The sequence below is a fragment of the Panicum virgatum genome, chromosome 9N (genome assembly GCF_016808335.1).
Source record: "Panicum virgatum strain AP13 chromosome 9N, P.virgatum_v5, whole genome shotgun sequence".
Lineage (NCBI taxonomy): Eukaryota > Viridiplantae > Streptophyta > Magnoliopsida > Poales > Poaceae > Panicum > Panicum virgatum.
Window position 1 is genome coordinate 72,801,863 of NC_053153.1, and position 10,460 is coordinate 72,812,322.

Here is a 10,460-nt window from a genome sequence, read left to right on the forward strand (position 1 = left end):
AAGGCTCCGAGTACTTATCATGAACCAAGCACACGGGCAGTCCTACGTCCAATGGGTTATCAAACTCCCACTTAGGCAAGGCTCTGAGTGCTTTTCATGAATCAAGCACCTGAGCAGTCCTACGCTCAATCTCTATAATACGAAAGCTGGACCATTCCACGGGCGGTGGGTAGGGCCATGTCGCCCGTTAACCCATTAACCGTCGGATCCAACCAGCTAGAGATATCAACTGTTGGATCAGATCGGCACGGGTCTGATGCCCGTTAAGCTGCGAACCCGAGCGCTCGCGAATCCTCACGAACCCGCTCGTCCCCTTCGATCGCCTCCGCCCGCTGCCTCTTCTCTACCCCCGCCGGCTATCCCGGCATGCCACGCATGATGCTCCGCCTTGTGCCCCACTCCCTCCGTCGCACCCTCATCTCCTCCGCGCACCTCGAACAGCATTCTCGAACCACCTCGACCGGCGCGAGCCGAAGCGGAGGAGGACAACGGGGGAGGACGACACGTCGCCGCGTCGAGCTGTCCACCGGTAGAGATGCAAGCGGGGCGGGTTTTACCGCAAACCCGCTGGATAGACCCGCGCCGCAAATCCGCACATTACCGCAATTCAGCCTGCATGCGTGAAGCGGCGCTACGCGGCCTGCCAGCGGGGCCCAACGGCGGTGCGAAGCCCGCAAAAGGGTGAGGAGGCTCAGCCGCACAGTACGTGGTTCCCCCTCCACTTGACCTCTCGCATGCACCGCCGCCGCCGCCATCCACTTCAGCGCCGCCGCAGTCGCCATACGCGCCACTGCCGCTAGTCGCTGGCCGATCCACCATTCTCGTCGCCAGCAGATCCACAGGTTCCTTGTCCCATCCCCCCTCGTCACCAACGGATCCGCAGGTTCCTTATCCGATCCCCCCTCTTGTCGCCATCGAGTCTTCCAACCCCAACCACAAGAACAGGTCACCTTGTTTCTTCTACTAAATTTATTGGTATTTGGGATGTAGGGGAGAAGAATCTCGGGAAGGTTATCATGCTGGCAACTGGAACTGGTAGGAGGGCGCCAGCAACACAAACATGAGCGGCTGCTGCAAACAATGTCCTCTCCAAGAAGAACAGGTCAGCTCTCAACAGTTGATGTTCTAATGTATGTTAGTGCAAAGAGATGTCATAAAAAAGACGGATCTGATTACTATGTTGTGAATGATTCGATCCTTACATTGACCCAATTAGATGATTCAGAGAGCCACGGTACACAGGTTAGCAAGAATCGGTAATGGTAAAAGAGCAATCATAGTGCGAATCTATATGTGCAGTTTACCTATACTGGGTCCATGTCTTTTAAACCCATCAATCAAAGATCAGAAGAACTGCCGGTTGCAGGACCAAAAATTATCTCTCTCTCTCTCTCTCTCTCTCTCTCTCTCTCTCTCTCTCTCTCTCTCTCTCTCTCTCTCGTTGTCTGCTGCTCACTGCTGTGTTCCCGGCTCCGGCGGTCGCAGACTCGCCGGAATTCTGACAGTGAAACTTTAGGACCCTGCTTGAAGTGTTCTTCCTTATATGCTTGTGTGCTATTTCAGAATGGACAATCGATGTTGACGAATCCCAGTTTCTTGCATTTCCCTTTCATTAATAATTACTTCTTATTTTGTATGGCATTACAAACTTCTTTGTACCAGATTTCTTATTTTGTCATAGCCAATGTTATCAATAAATTTCTTACTGAGTACCCCTTAAACGCTTTAGAGATTACAGAGCTACCATCTGATTGACTTTTTCTTTTTGGGATTGCAGCAAGGTGATCCATGTCACAAAGGACAGTTCAAGAACCTTATCATCTCTTTATTGGGGCATGTTTTATTTGGGGGCACATTAGTATTTGCTTTGTCAGGGAAAAAGAGAGGACTGAACAATGGTGTTCCCGCGCGCTGTAGCTCGTCACCTGATAAAAAGTCAAGCATTCTTTCCTTGACCAGCATTTTCTTGTATATACTTGCTGGGAAGGATCTTACGTGAGTTGGAATAAGCAGCAAGATGCGTTGGTCATGGCCTGGTGGTTGCTGTGCACAGCACATCCAGGGACTTCCTTGATGGCAATTTGATAAGGTGATGCTGCTGGGAGCTGCTGATGTCTTGAGCAATGCTAATATAACCGTGCCCATATGATCTGTTGTGTTTCTAAATTCTAACCCATGCTGTATGTACGAAGGTTTATGACATCATTACATCAATAATATTGCACAACTGGCAATCAGTTGCTGGTGAGTCTTTATTTTTCTGTCAAATTGGAGCATGTTGTGGGCGTCGGTAAAATTTACACGAATGCCCCATGAAATCGGAAAACAAAAGTACGTAAATCAACATGTGAACTTGGAAAAAAAAAAGTGGTACATGGACAAATATAAGTGCTGACAACTGTGGCTGGGGGCAGGCAACCAGCAGGCTGCTCGCGCAGCGCGCAGCGACACGCGGGTGCAACGCGGGCTGCCGTGAAGCCCGCAAATCACTCGCGGTGCTGTGCGGGCAGCCGCAAACCGCCCCGCTTGCATCCCTACCACCGGGCAGTTGCGCCGAGCCGCCGTGCCTCCCGCCGGACCACCGCGCGACGCTGGGCTGCCACGCCGCTCCGCGCCGAGCTGCCTGCCGGACCGAGAGGAGGAGAACGAAAGAGGACCTGCCCTGTCGAGCTGCCGGTCGCAGTCGGCCGAGCCGTCGAGCATCCCTCAGCGGCGCGCCTTCGCCTGGCGTGGCCTGGTCCGTGATCTTGGGCCGGTGGCGGCTGCCACGGCCTGGCCCCGCGGCCGGACGCCCATGGCCTGGCCCCGCGGCCGTTAGCCGCTCCCCTGGGCGCCGCGCCGCGCTGCCCGGCCCCGCGTAGCCTGGCCGGCTCGCCGGCGGCCACGCTGGAGGAAGCGAAACGTAGCACAGCTGCAGAGGAGTTATTGATCTAAAATGCCTCTGCCTCCCTGCCTCTCTCCTTGCGGCAGAAAGGGGATTTCGTTTTGATTGGATTCGTTCTCTCCCTGAAGAAGTTATATATCTGAAAAATTCCTCATTGTGGATGTAGACTGCTCATCGATTTTGCATTTGAATCTCTGACCTTTGTATATGCCAAACTGATTTATTTGGCGCGTTAGATGTCCCATGATGTTTAATCCCTTTCCTTGAAAATTTAGATACATATTTTGCACTCTTCTGGATCACGTAGATTAACTGCAGCGAGCTTAAAAGGAGGAAATTGTTGATGCCTGTTTGTGCTGTTGCTGCATATGCAGTTTATGTATAGTGATAAAATTGATCGGTCAACAATAAAATTGATAGGGTCAACAAGGTGTTGAAATAATATATTAGTCTGTTTAACTATGATGTTAATATATAGATTGATATGATGTGGAAAATACATTGAAGAGTTAGACTGCCTTGCTGGAATATTTCAGTATAGCAAGCTCCTCACTATTGCTATTTGGTTGGACCACACCTTCAATTTGGATGTTCAGTTGCTCCACACTCCACCTGTAGGTAAAGATTCTCCAGTTGCTTCAGCAAGATCTCATATTGTCTCCAGGTTTAAAAAATGCATATTCTTATGATGCTGATTTTGCATCGAATTAGTTCTTGGATGATTTAGTGCATTTGTGCAGAACCATCCTATTCTGTGTATCATAGTTCCAATAGCTTAGTTTATTGAAATCCGGATTTTTCCATGATAATTAGGTTGAATCATTCTTTGCTTCATTTTAGCTATCCAACTTATCCAGCAAGAAGGAACTTAATTCAATTTAATATTGCAAATGTTGTTTGGGTATGACCTTTTTCAGGTTCGAACAGGTCTGTATGGTTCAGGCTTGTTCAGTTCAGCTTTGGTCTCACTATTTCTTTTCCTAAGGATAAGGATTAAAAAATTTTACTATAATGTACTATATTTAGAATAAACTTGTGAATCAAATTGTCCTTAAGCTGTGTGTTTTACCTTAGCTCTACAGAATGACTTTAAGTAGTCTGGTCCTAAAATTGTTTCGGTTCCCCTATGTTTCAGATAGAATGGAAGGAGAATTGCATGGGGATGTAGTGGAATAGCACCTGGATAGATAGGTTCGATCAGATTCATGCCAATGCTCTAATCTATGCGCTACCCACGAAGTTCACTGTCCAGGATTGCCTATCTTTACTCATTAATCTTTGCTATGCACTTATTTATATGTGTGACTTATGTTCCTACAACACTAGAGAAATGTGGTTCTACATACTTGCTTACTGATCTAAATTATGCGTGCTTGTAGCTTCCATGCGGTGCAAGGATAGAGAGTCAACACTGATGTTTGAAGGTACTAAATAGCTCAAATAGTCCTCTCGTTTCTAATTTTCTTAAGCTACCTCAAGCAAACTAATCAATTTCTTTTGCACTCATTTCTTGATTGTTATAGCCCTTCTTCCACCACACTAAATGAAACAAAAAAAGATAGTTCCATTTCCATATCCAAAATAAAATACTACTTAAATAATAGCGTCATCACAATAGGAAGTCCAAATATATACCAAATGCAAAAACAGACCATGACACCTTCGTGAAAACAACGAAGCGATATGTTGCCTAAAAAAAATTATACAGCTACCTGCATACAATAAGTATTACTCTATATACGCAAACTAAAGTTTGCATCAATGCTAAGGCGTACTATATTAGTTTATGTAACATCAAGGTTGTAAGCAATATGTTGTGTTCACATCATTTATAATGTCAAAGCTCACGAAAAAAATTAGTAACACATACAAGAGATCTCAAAATCAACGGATAAGAAGCTGGAGTACCCATCCGACCCGTAGCTACCTCAACTCACCATAGCTGATGGAAAATCAGGGGCCCATCTACACTAGAAGCAGCTCGCACACTGGCCATACGCGGCAACGCTGCGAGCATTTCTAGTGAGTTACTAAACTCCTCATTTGGCAAGGCTCCGAGTGCTTGTCATGAACCAAGCACCCGGGCAGCCCTACGCCCAATGAGTTGTCCATATTCATTCTAGGCCCTCAGTACCTGTCACGAGCAAAGTACATGACGCGCCTCGCAACCGACTCGATGCAAGAAACAACTACTCTATGCAAGACCAACGAGTACGCGTATTGGACAAGCTCTCAAGAAAAAAGAGAAGTAAACCAGCAAACTTTGGGGACAAAGTACAAAAGCTTCATGATAGTTCAAAGTACAAGGTACCCAACACAATACAAAAACTACTCTTGCTGTTCAATATCATCTACAATCTTCTCGGCAATTGGCTATGCTTCCTTCAAGTATTCCTCGAAACGCTCATCGGGGCAATCAGCTGCCATTCCGCCGGCGAGCAGCTACAAGTCAACGTCACCATACCAGGACTCAGCCATCCCAATGCAGTCGAGACGTACGACTTTGTGGTCTCCGACACATATGACAAGAACTTTTGGGGAGCCTCCTGCAGACGTTGCAAAAAAGATGGCTTCTCCACCACATCCTCGCCAACGGGGTCCACCAAGTCAATGAGACCCGCAGCCGTATCACTGATTTTCTCGAGGCCCTCGACTTTAGCTGATAACTCCTGAATCTTCTTCATGGACTCAACCATCTGAAGATCAGCAGCCTTCAGTTTCTTCTCGAGTACCTCGGTGGCGTCTCTGTATTGATACACGTCAAGTTCCAGGTCAAGAAGGTAATTTTCCTTGGCTTCAAGCAACAGCTTGAGCTCTGTGTCGAGACCGAGCTAAAATCATACAACTGCTTCACAATAAGGGCAAGCTTTTGACAAGAAGAAGCCGTGGAAAAACAAGAACATATCTTGCTGCTCCTTCAGAAGCTTGCTCTTGGTGTCCCGGAGTGATTGCAGCTCCGCAAGGTGTCGTTCTTGAATCTTTTTCAAGTCATCCTGGTGATGACCCTGCGTCTCCTTCAACTCCAGGACTACTCTATCATATTCCTCAGCGGATACAGCCTTGAAAGACTGAAGCGCCGAGTGCTTCTTATTTGACGCTTGGACAAGGCCCTGACACAAGAAATTGAAAGGTCCAGCAAAGACAAGAACAAGACAAACAAAGGAAAGAGGAAAATCAACTCACAAGAGTGAATGAATAGACGCGGTGGAAGAGCTTCTTCATCCTGTCGAAGTCATCATCCGACACCAACGGCCCCTGAGCCGGGTCGGGTGAACGTCACCCGACGAAGCACCCCTTTGATCAGGCTGGTCTGAGTCGAGGAATGGCACTGGGGATCAACATCCCCGAGGCAGTAGTCGTGCCTTGACCTGCGCCGGAAGCAGCAATCGTCACATTCGCCGAAGTGGCAGGCCTGCAGAAGAAAAGGTTCAGAGCCATTGGCAGAAATCATCCACTAGAAGGCCAACATAAAAACTTAGACTCTGTTTAGTTCCCACCTCATAAACCCCGTAAACACAAAAAAAAACATCACATTAAATGTTTCGACACATACATGGAGTATTAAATGAAGTCTATTTACAAAACTTTTTGCATAGATGAGCTATAAATCGGGAGACGAATCTAATGAGCCTACTTAATCCATGATTTGCAACAGTGATGCTACAGTAACCATCCGCTAATTATTGATTAGTCATGAAATAATTAGCATCATTAGATTCGTCTCGCGATTTACAACACATCTGTGCAAAAAGTTCTGTAAATAGACTTCATTTAGTATTTTAAATTAGCAAAATTCCATCGCAAATTTTTTTTGCAAAACATCTAAACACTGCCTTACATTGGAACACTGCCTTACATTGGCGATCGCTTCACGGTCGCGACAGGCTTCAAAAGAGTGGCGGGGGCTGTGACAGCTTTAGCAGCGGCACCCCCACCACCGAAGTTAAGAGCACAAAACAGAAACTCAGAAGATGCAGAACCGACGGACCTAAGGATGCAATCCGAAAGAGAGCTTATTTACTCGACTGTCTCTTGTCACCACCAACGACGCCCAGCCGACTGGAACTCCTCCTCTTGGGAGATGGCGGTTGCCCACCAGAACCGGTCTCAGTCTCCTTGGCTGGCCTCTTCTCCACCTCACCTGCCAAAGACCATAGAGTGTGAGAACCTATCTATTAGAAAAACCAGTCGTATCCAAGAAATACGCACGGGACTGGTCAGCACGAGGGGGACGACTCTGAAAAGAAGCAAGGTGTTCCTACACACAATGAAACTAAAATTAGAAAAGAAAAAGACAAAAATCGAGTGCAAAAGTACTCGGGTTCAAGCTGAAAACTCAGTTGGAGGCCTCTCGGCACTGAACAACTCAGGGATAAGAGGCAACACCAGTGGCGGAGCCAGGGGTGCTGGGGTGCTCCAGCCCCCCTACTCCAATGGAACCCATGGAGTCCTCCCCAAGCCTTCCAACATTTTTCAAACATGAGTGAAGAAGAGGAAGAAGAAAGGAGGAGGAGGAAGAAAAAAAAGGAAGGAGGGAGAAAGAAGAAAGGAAAATGAACCCCTTCTCAATTTGAATCCCAACTCCGCCACTGGGCAACACCGAGACCCCGAGAAATGCGAGCCTGAGCATCCTCGAGGCCAACTCATCATCCAATTCCTCTGAGGTGATACGCGAAGGATCACCAACCCCGATGTACTCATAACCAAGATGTGTACGTAGCTGCAGAGGCTGAGTGCGCCCCCATAGCCAAGATAACATAACAATGGCGCCTGTAATGCCAGCTTTTCTCAAGTCCTGAATCTTCTGAAGAAGGCCCCAAACTTGGACCGTGTCCCCTTCAGGAACCTTGTACTTCTAACGGCCTTCAGGCACGGGTGCCTCATGAGTCCAAGCAGGAAGGGAAGGTGCGTGGTTTCCGGTATAGAACCAGCAATTCTTCCACACGGACAAACTACTTGGGGTATCATATTCTATATACTCTGAACCCCTACCCTGAACGAGCTGGAATCCACAGCCACCAATGCGACTAGGGTTGGCAATGGTGGGCTGCGGTTTGAGATGGAAGAGATGAGCAAAGAGATTGAAGTGAGGCGGAACGCCAAGTAAGGCCTCATAAAGATGCACAAAAATGGAAAGATGCAAAATCAAATTAGGAACCAGATGATGGATCTAGATCCCATAAAACAAAAGCAAATCGCGGAAGAATTCAGACACAGGGAGGGCGAGACCGCGCTCGATGAACTGCTGAAACAAGACAAGCTCATCGACATTCTTGTAGGGAAACGCATGAGAGCCAGATTCCCTCCACTGAACTACTTCGCGAGCTTGAAGTAAACCCTCGTCCACGAGCTGGAGGAGGGAGGACTCGGAGCACTTACTTTTCCTCCATTCCGAGTCTGAGGATGCAGTCCCTTCAGCTTTACCCTTGCTAGCTCCCTTCTTGCCGGCCGTCTTCTACTCGGTTACGAGATCTTGGACTCGGGGGCCCAAGAGAAAGGGGCGGGCAAGAGCAGAGAAGCTAAAGCTGTCTCCAACGCTACCCCGTAAACGTCCCCCTCCCCCTACATTCAGTGCACAGTGCACCCCCTCTCCCCTCCAATGGCGCCCCCCAATCGCTCCCCCCACGAGCGGGGAGCTCGCTCCTCCCCCCATGGGTGGGGGGCGTACGGGCTCCCCCCACCCGCTGGAGCGGAGTTGGTGGCCGTTGGCGCGCGCGGGAAGAAGGACCAACTCCGTGGCAGGAAAGAGAGGAAAACTGAGGAGAACAATCTGATCCTAGCCATCTCGCAACTTTTGTATGAAAAAACAAAATATATGAGTATTCCTCATCGTTAGAAACGGTTTATGTACCTAAAACCGAGTTGCAAAATATAATTTATATGGGTATAATGACTTTCTAATTTTTTCTAATTTTTTTAGTTTGTCCGAACCCTACAAACGTCCACAGATGAACATTTGCACTGTTCATCGTACGAATACGGCTCGCGTATGGTCGAAATATGTTCTGTTGGATTGTGAAGTGAATATGATTTTAAAATGGATGGTAGTTGGTATAGAGGGAATAGGTAAGGGGAATGGTTGAAGAGGAGGATTTATAGGGGGATTTTTTAGGGGGGATAGTAAAATATATTAAATAGTACGTATAGGGGGAGTTGGATGGGGAGAACCGTTGGAGAAAGCCTAAGGGTGCAGATCTGGGAATGGCGGCGGCGGAAGTGAAAGGACGAGTGAAAGAAACCCTAGCCTACCGGTTAGGCTAAATAGTCCACCAAGTGGCAGAAAGGTTAAATTCTGTGTAATCACAACATTAGCCACTAGCAGTGCTAATTTCGCCACTCCATTAAGGGTGGATTAGTCAATCGGTCATTTTTCGGTGATTCGCTCCGAAAAAAGAGGCATTTTAAAAATTTAACACAAAACCAGGCATGTCACGATATACTTGGATCCTTTTCTCCAAATTGGGGAATTCAGACTCAAGGCTCGGGGCTGCTAGGTACGTGTCATCAGGGATTTATTTTTCAAAAATAATTCTGAAGAGTAGAAATGGCTGATCTCAGGAACTCAAAATTGACCCTTGGCCTGATGCTCCGATTCAACCTAAGACTCGGGGGCTACTCCATATGGAGTGCGACTACTTGTCGCACCCCATACTCATGTTCGAGACCTTTAAAAGTTTCCAGACCACTCGGGCAAAAGCACCCTACGGCCTCGACGCAGAATTTGGAGGACGAATAAGAACTCGGGGACCTGCGACCACTCAGCCATGAAGAGCTCGGGGGCTTGTCAAACCCGAGGCCACAGGGTACCTATTGTGGCACAGATCAGGACCATGTATAAGATGTATCACGACTTATATTCTTACGACTTGTAACTAGACGTGGTAGCTTTAGAACTAGTCGTGGTGCAAGAGAACCACCCGAGTAGTGTTTGGATAGACTCGTAGGTCCCCAAAGACCTAGGGCTTCCGTGTAACCCTGCTCCCTAAAGGCGGGCAGGGACCCCCTCTCATTCGTCAGGAGATCTAGGCACTAGCTAAGACTTTCAACGCATGGAGACTTCCTCTCTACGCGTTCCAAGCAATACAAACCACACAGGATGTAGTGTATTACGCAACATCTGCGGCCCAAACCTGTTGTAACACCCAGATATTTATCTGGTTGTGGGCCCTGGTTGTCATATCCTCCCTCCTCCTCATCCCATCGATCAGAGACGAGCGGAACTCGTCCGCTCGCTCCACCGTCGCCCCCTCCCTTCGATCTCCTTCCTCCGGCCACCATACCTCGATTCCTTGCGCGAGCATCTTCCCCAGCACCTCCTCCACCTTCCTTAACCACCAGCCCAACTTCTCGCGATCGGAATCGCCCCCGCCACCGCCGGTCACCATTGGAGCCCGCTTGAAGCTTTGCTCCACCGTCAATCCGCTTCTCCGGTCATCCTCCGCCCGAACCGACCGCAAGAATGGATTCGTGGTGAGTTACTTGTGCTCCCCGGCCTTTTTCCCCTTCCGTTGTGTGCCGCCGGCGCCGGCGAACTGCCGCGGATGGTCCGCTCAGGGGGGCCGGACAGTCCGCAAGT

The 10,460-nt window shown here is 48.3% G+C and overlaps 2 long non-coding RNA genes across 2 annotated transcripts; one reads left to right on the forward strand and one right to left on the reverse strand.

The window, feature by feature from the left end:
- The first annotated feature begins 645 nt into the window (after positions 1–645).
- Positions 646–4,212, forward strand: LOC120692464. The gene is made up of 4 exons (XR_005682634.1): positions 646–883; positions 991–1,102; positions 1,778–3,502; positions 4,020–4,212. It is a non-coding gene; the product is annotated as an uncharacterized LOC120692464 (long non-coding RNA).
- A 911-nt stretch (positions 4,213–5,123) lies between these two features.
- Positions 5,124–8,414, reverse strand: LOC120691753. Its single transcript, XR_005682374.1, has 4 exons — positions 8,264–8,414; positions 6,873–7,025; positions 6,068–6,296; positions 5,124–5,994 (listed from the first exon to the last, which is right to left on the reverse strand). It is a non-coding gene; the product is annotated as an uncharacterized LOC120691753 (long non-coding RNA).
- Between the last annotated feature and the right edge of the window lie 2,046 nt (positions 8,415–10,460).